The following is a 13909-nucleotide window of genomic DNA, read 5'->3' as shown; positions in this document are numbered from 1 at the left end:
TTTCCCGATGTTAAAAAAACAAACATCAGTGTGTGTGACACAACCACGGCACATAGGCAGTGTTGGGGGAGGGTCTGTGGTGACAGGACCTTGGGGCTGAGCAGTGACTTGGTGACACCGAGCTAGCCAGCGGGCAACCTCATGAGCCCCACCCCCTGTGCGTTTTTGTCAGGACTTGGATTAAAAGATCCCATTTGTGGAGGTGAGGTGAAGTGCTGTGAATGTGGGGAAGTTTGCACATAGGCAGGCATGTCGTAGTTAATGTACTGGTTAGCAGAGTGAGAATTAAAAAGGTCAGTGGGGGGCGGGCCCCGTGGCTTAGCGGTTAAGTGCGTGCTCCACTACCGGCAGCCTGGGTTCGGATCCCGGGCGTGCACCAACGCACTGCTTCTCTAGCCATGCTGAGGCCGTGTCCCACATACAGCAACTAGAAGGATGTGCAACTATGACATACAACTATCTACTGGGGCTTTGGGGAAAAAAAGGAGGAGGATTGGCAATAGATGTTAGCTCAGAGCCAGTCTTCCTCAGCAAAAATAGAGGAGGATTAGCATGGATGTTAGCTCAGGGCTGATCTTCCTCACAAAAACAACAAAAAAAAAAGGTCAGTGGGGCAGCAGGATGGCAATAGGTCCCTGACCAAATCCACCGAAACGAAGCGTGTGGATACCGGCTGAGAGACCCATCTTACCGCATAGAATCTGGAGGAGACCCTGGCTGCACCAACTTGGCCTGCAGCAGGTCTCCGGGGAACACAGGGCCTAGGAGTGAGCAGAGAGCTGTCTTCGAGCAGGTGAGGGGATGGCAGCTGGTGGAGGGAGTGTCATCCCAGAGGGCAGAGGCTGGCCAAGGCTCACAAAATACAAGAATTTACCATTACTTGGCGCTGGCCTGCAGGCAGCGAGCGCCCCAGTGCTGGAGGTATTCAAGTAGAGGCTGAAATGCTGCCTGCCAGGAATGCCACGCAGGGATTTGCCTTCTGCAAGGGAGCCTGGTTAGTATACAAAGGTAGGGCCCCAGCATTTTCCAGGGGGACCAACTGGGGCATAATCATCAAGACTCCTCAAAACTATCTCCTTATGGCTCCATCAGGCACATTGGGATGTGGGCTGGCCTTGGGTGTGTTGGGCTTGACTGCAGAGGGCCTCAAATAACAGGTTAGACTGTGTAACTTATTCTGGGGACATGGGTGGCTCAGTCCCCCCTGTCAGGCCTCATCAATCCCATGACAAAATTCCTGCCATTAGCACCACTCTTAAGGCCTTCCAAGTGGAAAGCAGTTTCACCCAGCGGCAGCACCCCGCTACTCCTGGCAGGGCTGCTGCCTCTGCTCTGACCTGACTCCACCATCACGGGTCAGAAACTCCACAGCAGTGGTACACAGGATGGGCTGCTTCTGACGGAGATGGTGCTGGAAGCATAGAGCCTGTGTTAGTTTCCTGTTGCTGTAACAAATGACCACAAACATAGTGGTTTAAGGCCATGCACATTTATTCTCTTACACCGCTGTATGTCAGAAGTCCGAAATGAGTCTTACATGGCTAAAATCAAGGTGTCAGCAGAGCTGGTTCCTTCTGGAGTCTCCAGAGGAGAGTCTGTTTCTTGCCCTTCCCAGCTGGTAGAAGCTGCCTGTGTTCCTTGGCTCCTGGCACCTTCCTCTGTCTTCAAATCCAGCAGATTCTCTCCTCTTTGACTTCCCGCCTCCTCTTCTTATAAGGGGCTTTGTGATTACATCAGGACCACCTGGATAATCCAGGGTACTCTCTCCACCTGTCCCTCATGTCCTTCCTGCACTCCCTGAGATGTGGAGAGCAAAGCAGCAGCTCAGGCTGCAGCTGGAGAAATGCAGCATTGACCAACTCCTACGTGGCTGGGAGAACCCTGCAGTCCCCCTGCAAGGGCAGGATAAACATGGTAAATGAGATTGGACTGAACTGCTTCCACCTGTATTTTGTGGTCCTTCAAAATATTTTCCTTCAGTTGTTAGGCTCTGGAAAGTAAAAATAACAGCAAGGAAAATATTAGTCACCGCACTATAGTTCTAAAAAAGTGATTGGTCCTCTAAGAACCACAGCCCAGTTGACCCTCGGCTGCCTGCACTGCCCTCCCTCTCAGCGAGGTTGGGTCCTGGCACCAGACGCGACCAGGCCAGGCTTTCAGCTCGGAACATGCTGCCCTTGCAGCCATAGAGAGGGCATTCTCTGAGCCTCACCTCCTCATGGGGGAAACGGGCTTGGTTGGGATCTGTATAGGGTCACACGGAGGCATGAGATGCAAGGTGCCCTGTCCACTGGAATTGTGCCTGTGACCAAACCCTGGGCTCCTCAGGGCCGGCCTCCCCTCCATGGGCATCCTCCAGGACCACTCAGTCCCAGGCAGTTAGGGGGCTCACGCCTCCCCTTAGGGCCCTCCACGCAGCCAAGCGGATCCTTTCCCGCACGGAAGGCACCTATGCAGCCATGACTGCTTGCTCCCGGCACCCAGAGCCAGACGGCACAGGGCGGTGCTGGGGGTCATTACCCTCATTCGCAAATGAGAGAAAACGAGGATCCCCGGAAGTGAGGCCCGGGGAGGCGGCGCTCGGGAGCTCAGTCTGCGTCTCTGCACTGGCTCCTGTCACAGTGTCTTCCATTCCCAGCCTCACAACAATGGGGCAATAAGTTACTTACTAATTCCCTGGGAGCACTGCCTGAGAATCCACCATAAATATCAATATGATCTGCACCATCAACAGACTTCTCTGTGCACCTCGTAAGAGGAGTCATCAACACACGCCAGCCACGCAAGGGCTGCTTATCGATCGTTATTGCTTTGGGAAAATAGTTATTGAATGCTTGCTCTGAGGGACTTAAGTGACTCCCATCTCTCATCTGTCTCCTGCTCTTTCTAACTGAAAGCACACTCTGGAGGCTTAACTGAGACAGATTGCCGGCCTGTGTGGGCTGGACACCCAGGGCAGGGAGGGTGGCTCCGTCCAGGGCTCTGCTGCTCTCTCCCAACCCCGGTCTAGAGAGTTTCTTATACGAACCTTCCACTCTGGGAAGCCCAGCTGCCAGTTCATGAACTTGGATTGTAATGGAAGCACAAACCCAAAATCCAGGGGGCGGGTGCCTCTGCTGTGAAGGCTCAGGGCCCCAGGAGGCACACTCAGCAAGCATCAGCGATGACGGGCCCTTGCTGGGGTGGGAGTCGAAACTCGCACATCCTTTACGTATGTTCAGATGAGTGCAGCAAATATTAAATAATAAAAAATTTAAAGTTATCTGTTAAAACTACCAAAAAGTTTTAAATAATGTATATAGCAATAGGGGATTATTTAAATGAACTATGCAGCATCCAATATCTCCAATATCTAATATATTAAGTGAAAAAGACAGGTTATAAAGCAGTGTGCAAAGTATAATCACATTTTATTTAAAAAATTTTTCTCTCTAGCTATATAATTGTGCTTACATATTTATATGTACAGAATAAAATACTGGTAAAAGACACAAAACTCAAGCGGTTGTTATCTTTAGGTAGCAGAAAGCATAGATTATTTTTATTTACTTATTTTAGTTTATTTTCTAAATTTTCAAAACTACCCAGGTATAACTTTTGTAACTAAAAACCACAATAGCACCTTTGTGAGGCTAAGAGCTTGCCGGGGGAGAGCCCTCCCAACTCAATGAGACAGCCTCCAGCCTCCATGGCCTTGCCTTCATGGAGAGCAAAACCTGGACCCACCCCAAATACCCCCAGTGTGTGTCCACACGAGGAGCGACATGCCCAGTGGCTGCCTGCACATCAGTGCAAAGGTGCGATGCAGACTTGAGTGCATTAACCATAGAATATCCCAAAACAGTGCTGCATAAAGAAAGCCAGTTGCAAAAAGAAAGGACTGCCGTAACCTCATGTTTGTGAGAGCTGAAAAGCACACAGAGCGATGACTGTGTTACTCCTGCATCCATCCCTATAGACCAAGAGCACAGAACCACATGGAGAGTCAGGACCAGGTGGCTCAGAACAGCCGAGTAGGTTTCACCTGTACCTGCAACATTGCATTTATTTAGGATTAGAACTAGGTGGTGGGAGATGTGGGATTTGTTTTTTCTTTCTCCGAATTTGCTTTCGTGTGAAATGTTTGACAATTTTACGTGGTCGACGGATGTGGCTCCTGCGAGTCATCTGGGATCGTCCCGGTGGGCCTGCAGGCTGGCCCTGTAATGTGCAGCCTGAAGCGTGCTGAGACGGCTGCGGCCAGGCTGCCCCCCTACCCCCCGGCACTGGGCAGGGCTCTGCTCCCGAAATAGGGGCTCTGCCAGGGAGCCTGGCACCCGGAGCACTGGAGCACGGTGCTGGCTGAGACATAAGCCTTGCAATGACCAGAAATAAAAATAGAACTTCTCCAGTGGGAGGGGAGGGGAGGAGAGGGCGGAGCTCCTTGGTGGGAAGGCTCTGAATGGAGAGAGGGTTCATTGATCTGAGACAGGAGAGTTGCCAGCCCCGACCGCAGGGAGGGGGTGCAGTTCCCTGCTCTGGTACCTGGAGGCGCCCACTTGGGGGTTGGGAGGCTGCTATTATTATTCGTACTGTTATTCTTCATCCCAGCTAGCAATGTACCCATAGGTAAATATTTGAAACTTTTTTCTTCCCTCCATGTACACAATAGGGTAAAGAACACACGCTCTGAATACATTTGGTGATGGTTGTAAAGGTAATTGAGAAAGTGCCAGTGAAAATACTTTGCAAAGTAAAACAGCAAAATATGTTTCCTTTGCTTTCTGGAGTGTAGAGTCATGGGTTCAAGGACTTGGGAAGTAATTCGATCATTCGTTTCATTGTTAACATTTACGAATTTTAATCAAAGTAATACATATGAACAAGGTTAAAAAAAACAAAAAACTGTAGTGATAAAATATCTCTCTCCCCCTGCTCCCACCCCTGACCCTCCCCCAAAAGCTCCACCACCCCAGGGCTAACCCTTTTTTATCATTTCTGGTTTTAAATATCTTGTTGGTTATTCCCTTAAGCCTGGCTGAAATGCTTGTCCGTCCTTCTGTTTTGTGATTTATGAGCACTTGACAAAGTATACTGGGTCCTGATGTGAAAGAGAAATGATTAACTCCATCTCCTCCACCCTGCGCTGCCATCGCGAGGACTGTTTGAGCTCTCCTGTGGGTTCTCTCTGAAGCTTTACAGAACATTTCCTCGTATGTCTGCTACTCCAGCTTTATTCTGTGCCTTCCCTTCCTGAAAGATGAAGGTCCCATGGCCCTTGTCATCCACTCATCCTGCCCCCTCCGCCCCTCAGTCATTTACTCTTGCAAATTCTGTCTGTAGTAAAGGAGGATTCTGAAGGTGCAGCGGGAGCCTCTGCACCAGCCGGGCTGTGAGCATGACAGTGTTACAGGTCACTCACTGCTCAGCTGGACCCTGGGCTAGGGGACGTTTCCTTCTCTGTGAGCCTACAGTCACCTTCACTAGTCAGACCATTTCAGGAGGATGTTCTTAGCATCAAGGGCAAATTGAGTGAACACATTTAACACTCCATCAGTAGCTTCAAATCATATCACATTTTAGTTTGCTTTGTATTTGAAACTTAATTTTGTTAGATATATGTATTACTCTGTAGCTTTTAATTGCCTTTCTTCTTTCTCGTTAACAAACTAATGATGTGCCTCTGCCCAAGCCTCGATTTCACCACTGTTTTGTTCCCAAGACCTCCTCCCCAGCCCTCTCCCTGCTCCCACCTGATCTGGCTTCTTGATCCCTGGACCTTCACACAGCTGTCACCCTGGGACGCCCTCAGTAATACTGCCCCTGGGAGGGTCACCCTATAGTCCAAATACTATATCTTTCTCTTTCAGTTTTCTTTCTCACTTTGCTGGAATACATCCTCCAGTAACCGTCCAAGAGGTGTATATTTTTTTCACACCTTGAAGGTGTGAAAATATCTTTATTTAGTCCCATACTTGACTGATAATTTGGCCGAGGATAGAAAACTAGGTTCAAAATTACTTCCTGGGTGTCTTTCACCCTCTTAGAAACCTTTCAACCTATTCTTACTTCCTGTTGTTCTGCAACTTTCATGCAGATATTTCTAAGGAAGGGTCATTTTTCCTTCATCCTGTGTTCCATGAACTAGTCCATCTGAAGACTCCGTGTCTCTTTAGGACTGGAAATGTTTTCTTCTAATATTTTATTGCTAATTTTCCTCCCTCCACGTTCTCTGCTTTTTTGGATTCCTATTAGTTGAAGGTAGACTTGCTGACTCAACCTTCTGTATCTCATCTCTTCTTTCACTTTTTCTGGATTATCCTTGTATTTATCTACCCTCTTTTCTCCTGGTCTGCTCCCTGAGCTGAGTCTCACTCATCCTCTAAGACCCAGACCACACATGGTGTCCTCTTGAAGCCTTTCCTGGCATCCCTGTCCCCAGGCAGTTCCATGGTCCCCTCAGCCGGAAGCACCTTGTCCTGACCCTCACTAGGCTGCTGAAACAGGGAATGGAAGCATGCTCTGCCAGGTGGAAGGCTGTGGAGGGAGCTGTGGGGGACAGTGATATGGGGCTGTGGGGGTGAGTTGTGGGGGGCTGTGGAGGGGGTGCTGTGAGGGACTAGGAAGTGGACAGTGGGATGGAGCTGTAAGGGGAGTTGTGGGGGGCTGTGGAGAGGGTGCTGTGAGGGACTGGGAGGTGGGACAGTGGGATGGGGCTGTGGGGGGTTCGTGGGAGGCTGTGGAGGGGGTGTTGTGAGGGACTGGGAGGTGGGACAGTGAGATGGGGCTGTGCAAAATTGTAGGGGAGCTGTGGAGGGGGTCTATAGGGGGCTGTGGGAGACTGGGGCAGTGGCACAGTGAGGTGGGGTTGTGGGTGGGGCTGTGGGCGGGGCTGTGGAACGCTGTGCTGTCCAGGCCATCAGGGGGTCCCAGGGACAGTCTGGGAGAGGGAGTGAGGAGACAGGGTGGGAAGGGGGGGAGAGGGGCCAGGCAGGGCAGCAACTCTCTTGCTTCCCAAGGCTCCAGTAAATTCCTGGAATTCGTGAACTGCTCCCAGTAAGGGGGTTTTCTGTAGAAACCAGGAAGGCTCAGGATTCCCATATGGGCAGATGGGTGTGAAACAGCATGTGTGACAGCATGGCCAGAGTCAGGGGGCCCCTTCATTGAGACCCAGGTGCTAACATCTGGCCACTCCCTCTAAATCAGACCCTGAGGTCTCTGTGCAACCTCCCAAAGCTCTGCTTTCCTTCACGGCTCCACTTAGCTCCATGTGAGAACACACATTCCTGTTTTGTCTCAACCTCTCACCACGCACGTGGCCCTCCGACACCAGATGTCCGTGCAGGCTCCCTGCAGTGTCCACACCCATCACTGATCCTTCAGAGAGTCCTCTCCACTGCATCCGTGTCCTCGGGAGTGTGCCCGGCCTCCCTCACTGTCTGCCCTCTTCCTGGACTGCAGCTGGGAGGACCTCTGGCATCACCCTTTGGCCAGCAGAACGCCCTGGTCAGCTTTCGTGCTCAGCTTGTGCCCAGGGACTCCTCGATGGTGCTTCTGCTGCTGCAGTTTGTACTTCTGTCCCCCTAGATGTCCTTCAGCCTTCTGGTTCTGAGATTGTGTTAAATCCACTCTAGACACACACACACACACACACACACACACACACACACACACACACTACTTACATGATAGGAAAATGATGCCCCAGTCTTGGGTAATAATGATGACAATCATCACTTGCGTTGTTCTTTGCACTTTGTAATTTTAAGGTGCTTCTACTCACATGAGCCCATTTGATGCTGATGATGAACCCCAGAGAGAGTGAGGACGGACTCCATCCTTCTCATTTACAGAGGGGGCTCTGAGTCTCAGCAGGCCATGGCTGCGGCCACAGCCAGTGAGGGGCTGAACTTGGAGCTGCGGTGAGTAGCCCCTCAGCAGCAGCCTTGTGACCGGAATCCTCCAGGTTCCTCTCTGGCACGACCACATGTCCTGTGTCCTCAACCTGCTCTGGTGGCCGTCCAGCTCCCTGCAGAGGCCTGCAGGGGTGTCCCAGGGACTCTGTCTCTTCCACTCCCTCAGGCCCGTTCTTTGGGGCCACTGCTGCTCTGCTTCATCCCGTGCGGCTGCTTCCTCCATGTTCTGGAGCCCTTGGGGCCACAGTGTCCAGACGACCCCTGGGGATATCTTGGGTAGGATCATACAAGGGCCGCAAAGCAGAGGGACTTGGGCAGGTGACATTTTGGAAATTCAGTGAAGAATCTGGTCATGTTATCTTAACAGAGTAGGCTCCGCACCAGCCCCAGACATGGGTCAGGTGGGGACAGGGCCTAGAGCCCCAACTGGGGACCCATACTCATGTCTTCGATTGCCCTTCTCAACCCCCCCACACACCCTAGAAACTTCCAGAAGGCCTCTGCAGCAGACAGAGGCCTGTTGCTAACAGCTCTGGATGCACTCCTAAGCTCCAGCTAGGCCCTGCTGCACGTGGAGATGGATAGATGCAAATTCTGTTGGCCACCTTCAAAGTAGATCCCCCTCTGAAAGCTTTGCAGCACATCCATGGCTGCCACTCTCACTCCAGACCCCATCCTCTCGTGCCTGGACTAAGACAGCAGCCACCACCAACAGGCTGCATGCAACCTATTCCCAACCCAGACCCTGGGGGGGCCTTTCAAATGCGGAGGCAGAGGGACAAGTCCTTTTCTGATGAGAACCCGAGAACCCGAAGAAGGCCTCCCTTCCCACTCACAATGGCGCTAGACCCTACCTGACCTGGCACCTGCCTCTCTCCCAGAACTCTCCCTCTCCCCTACCTTCCTGCCAGTCCCCACCCTGCTGGAGCCACAGGGGCCTCCCTGCAGCTTCCGGCACACAGCTTTCTGACCCAGGTATCAAGGTTGCTCTTCACTCCACGCAGGCCTCTGCTCAAATGCTCCTCATGAGACGGCCTTCTCAGCCCCGCTGTGCTCTGGGGTGAAGCCACAGCTATTTCCGCCCTCAAAGAGCAAAGAGGAGGCTCTGTGCCAGGCGGCGGGCAGAGCTTCCCAGCCAGACAGTGACTCGCTGGGCCTTGAAGGTGAGGGTGGTGATAATAAGAGTTCCCACTTAAATCATGCTCATTATGTCCCAGACACTGTTCTCCATCCTTGACCTGTACTGACTCGCTTGATTCCCACAGCAGCCGGTTTATAGATGAGAACACAGAGGCATCTCTGCACAATCAAGGACCAGCTACCCGGCTGCAGGGAGACACAGCGGCTCTGCTGCTATGAAGGGGAGTGTGCTACAGCTCCAAACCTGCGCTCACATGCCCTGGGATCCAGGAGCCTCCCCATGAACCACGCGGACAGACATGAAGCAGCAGGCAGCACACGTGTTCCTGGTGGTGCGTGGCACTTCCCCCAGGAAGTACTGTGCACCATCAGAAAGAAAGAGGGAGATGGACACAGTCAGCGGTAGGGTGCACTGTTAAGGTAAAAAAAAAAAAGATAAGGTGTCAAATAGTACATATAAGACACCACTGCTTGTGTAAGAGAGTAGGGGACATTTAAAAAAATTATATATACGTATATATATACTTTGCTTATTTTTGCACAAAGAACTCCTGCGGCTCTGGGCAGAGAGGATGGGAGTGGAAGCAGGGCTTCTCTGGGTGCACTTTTTTCCTACAATAGCTTTATTGAGATATAATTCACATATCATGCAATTCACTCATTTAAGGTACACAATTCAATGGATTTTGGTATATTCACAGACATGTGCGACCATCACCTCAGTCAGTTTTAGAACATTTTCATCACCTCAAAAACACACCCTTTAGCTATCACCCAGCTATTCCCCCATCCCCCAGCCCTAAGCAACCGCTAACCTACTGCCTGTCTCTGGATCTGCCTATTCTGAATATCTCATAGAAGTGGAACCACACAATATTTAGCCTTTGTGTCTGGCTTCTTTCACGAAACATAAGGTTTTCAAGGTTTATCCATATTGTAGCGTGTATCAGTACTCATTCCTTTTTATGGATGAATAATAATCCACTGTATGGATGTACCATTTTTTAAAATCCATTCATCAATTGATGGACATTTACGGTGTTTTTACTTTTTGGCTATTATGAATGATGCTCTATGAACATTCTTGTACAAGTTTTTTGTGTGGACATATGTTCATTTCTTTTGGGTCTATACCTAGGAGTGGAATTGCTGGGTCATATGGTAACTAACTCTATGTTTACCCATTTGAAGAACTGCCAGACTGTTTTCCATCTGCACCATTTTACATTCCCACCAGCAGTGCATGAGAGTTCCAACTACTCCATATCCTTACCAATGCTTACTATTTATTGTCCATCTCTGAACACACTGGGGTGGGTGGGTGGGTAGGTGGGTGGGGTTGTTGCTGGGAGGCTGGCTCTGGGAGGGTGCCCATGGCTGGTGGCTGGGGCTTGCTCCCCGCACAGATTGGTGCTCAGGACCCATGGAGGGGCTGGGGTGTCCATGGACCCCTGTCATCCTGTCTGGGCTGTTGGACATCTGGCTGGGGTAGGCTGGGGCCACCAGACAGCACAGTCCACTTGAGGCCAATACAGCCTGGTTAGAGAGAGATGACCAGGGCACAGGGGACCACATTACCAAGTAGCCCCAGTCAGGTGTCACAGGATTGGGGGAGAGTCAGCCAGATGCCATTTAAGTACCTGCTGGCTCTGCTAACAGTTAGGAAAACCTGGAAAAGAATCCAGAACTGAATGAAGCAGTAAATAGATCAGTTAAGCATGGAACCACCAGGGTGGGGACTGCAAATGTCTGTGAATAGAGACAGGAATTTGATGTCAGGTAACCAGTGTCCAGGGACTTGACTGGGAAGACTCGCCCTCTCCGGGATTGGAGAGGGATATTAGCAGAGCAACGTGCAGCAGGCGCAGCCTACCGGGCAGGGCAGGTGGGCGCCGAGCAGGGCCTCTCCAGATGTGAAACGCTCTGCCAGGCAAGACTGCAACCTGACATTCCTTGGAAAGATAACTCTGATATTGTTTTGGAAGACAAAACTGTAGAATTGTCCATCCAAATGTCCTCGAGAAGCAACAATTTCAACATTCTTAAACCTGTGCATCTGGTCTTTTCAGCATTTGTCATGTTTAAAATAATCTGGGCTGTTAGAGCCATAGGCCAGCCTTGTAATTAGAATTTAAAGTCATAACTGAGTAATTAATTTAGACTTGAGATTTTTAACTTGAAATCTAAGTTCTTATATAATATTGGAACACTCAGAGAACATGAGTCACCATATTTTAACGTACTAGATTTATAAAATAGTACTTAAGGATTTGGAAAGGGCTGTTTTTTTTTGTCATTGAGACTGTGGAAGTACTTGAAAAGCAAATTAAAAATTAACTGTACAAATGTAGTTTAATATGTTTAAAGGAGTTTAATGAAAAAAATATAAGGATGGGCCAAATATTAATCAAAGTCCCTGTAGGGGAGGAAGACATATCCTCTACTCTCTCTGGGTCCTTCCGGCTGGGCTATGAATTAAAATGACATGAGACAGAATAGCAGGAGAAAATCAAACAAAGCTTTATAACATGTATACATGGGAGAAACTCAGGAAAAACTGGGTAACTTGCCAAAATGGCCAAGCTGCCAGGTTAAATAGCATCTTCAGCTAAAGACAAAGGAGGATGTTGTGGGTGGGGGGAGTCAGTTATGGGAGATTACCAGAAAAGCACAGTAAATAAGAGTAAGGTTATTATGCAGATTTAAGTCCTTGCCTTCCACATTGATAAGAGTTTCTAGAGATAAAGTCATCCCCCATTCTTCCCTGTACAGAAAGGGAGATACCTTTACAAATTGAGATTTGCCTTACAAATGTAGATGTCTCAGGGCTGGCTCAGTGGTGTAGAGGTTAAGTTCCCGTGCTCTTTCAGGGCCCAGGGTTCGCAGGTTCGGATCCTGGGACCAAAGCACTGTTTGTCAAGCCATGCTGTGGTGGTGTCCCATATAATGTAGAGAAAGATGGCACGGATGTTAGCCTAGGGCCAATCTTCCTCAGCAAAAAGAGGAAGATTGGCAACAGACGTTAGCTCAGGGCTAATCTTCCTCACACATACACACACAAAAAAACAAAAAAAACAAATGTAAATGTCTCTTACAAAGGGTGACTTCTACTTTTCAGAGCTTCTCCCAAGTCTGCAGTTTTTAAAAGTAACCAACCCAAAATATTCCTCATGCCAAAGAGACACATTTTTGGGGGCCAATTCTGATCCCCCGCATCCCTACTCCCCTAAAGTGATGGTTCAAATTTGCTAGGTTTATGTATAAAATAAGAAAATTAGTGAGTTGAATTTAAAAGCTTAAGGAAGAACTAGGCCTTTATATTTGTGATTTTGATAAACTGAATATTAATTTTTGATATTGTTTACAATATTAAATTTTAAATTGTAATTTTAAATACAAAATTATAAAATTTTGTTTGCAAAACGTGCCCTTTGAGGATATAAAACATCTCCCATTATATTGGAGCGGGGTAAAGGACTAGGGGTTTAAGGAAATTCCGTTTACTGCTGTAGCACCCGGGGCCTGAGGAGGGTCCCCAGGCTGACCAGGGTGCCTGGTCACAGCACAGGCCTGCAGCATTCCGTCCATTGTGGCTTTGTCCTAGTCTATCTCCACCGCAGCCAGAGGGGCCATTTAAAAATGTCACCCCTGCTTAATCCCACCGATGTGTTCCCATCACACTCAGAATAAAACCCAGCTCCACACACTGGCTCTGCTGCCCTCTCTGGACGTCTGTCCCGGCTTCCCCTCCCCACCACCATCCAGCCTCCCTGCCCTTCCGTCTGTCCCTCGAATGGCTGGGGGCTGCTGTCTGAACACTGCGCTGACTGCTCCCTTCTGCAGGCGCTCTCCCCCCAACCTGTGCCCACCAGCTCCTCCTCACTTCTCCTCTCCTCTGCAGAGGCCCCTGACCACCCAGTCTGCAGGAGGAACCGCCTGTCCTGGTTGTCGCTGTGGCCTCTTTTCCTTCTCTCCTCACGGTCTGCCATTTCTGGTCTCTTTGATGTTTGTTGTCTCCCCCCATCAGAATGTCGAGTGTGCACAGATGCCTCCTGGTGCCTGAAGTAGCGACTGGTAGACTAGTAGGTCCCCATACACATCCACTGAGGGAGGAATGAAGAAGGCAGGTGTTGGAAGCACCATTTTACAGGTGAGAAAAGCAAGGCTCACAGGCTTAAGTGGCCAGTGTCACTCAGTTCACAAGGAGCAGAGCTGGGACTAGATCTGGGGTTTCTCTGACTCGTGCACCCCCCGGGTGCCTGGGCTGGTGGAAGGGGCTGGGAGTGTGGCCAGAGAGAGTACGAATTCGAGGGAGGAATGGCTCTGCCTTTAAGAGCTTTGTCTGGGAGATGACAGGGACACAGGAACTACTCCAAAGAGAAAGATACAAAGACCCAGGAGACGTGCAGCCTCGGCACTGGGGTACAGGAAAGACCCTGGTCTGTGGGCTGCAGAGGAGAGGGCTCGCCTGCTGTGGGGGACAGACGCCATCTGACGGCAGGGACGTTCTGACGGCTGGTTTGGCTGGGCACAGGGATGCAGTTGGGGTGGGTGAGGTGGTGGGGCTGACTGAGAGGCTTGGAGGGCTCTGGCCTTGGGATTTGGGGAGTGAGGAGAGGCAGCCCTTGTGGGCTTCTGCACCCTGGGTAACTCAGCTCACATTTGCAGCCTGATTCTGGCTGAGGGGAGGCAGGGTGAGCCCCCTCCCTCAATGGGGCACCAACCCTGTTAATGTGGCAGTGGAAGGACAATCAAGGCGCCCAGGCAGGGTATGGGGGCTTCTTGGAGGACAAGTCTGGGTGTGAAAGCCGCCCCCACCTCCATATGGCCTTTCTGTTCCTTATCTCTCAGGCAGGCGGGGGTAGAGAATACCC

The sequence above is a fragment of the Diceros bicornis genome, chromosome 5 (assembly GCF_020826845.1).
Source record: "Diceros bicornis minor isolate mBicDic1 chromosome 5, mDicBic1.mat.cur, whole genome shotgun sequence".
Classification (NCBI taxonomy): domain Eukaryota; kingdom Metazoa; phylum Chordata; class Mammalia; order Perissodactyla; family Rhinocerotidae; genus Diceros; species Diceros bicornis.
The sequence above is the reverse complement of the archived record's forward strand: the minus strand, read 5'-3'. Positions refer to the sequence as shown.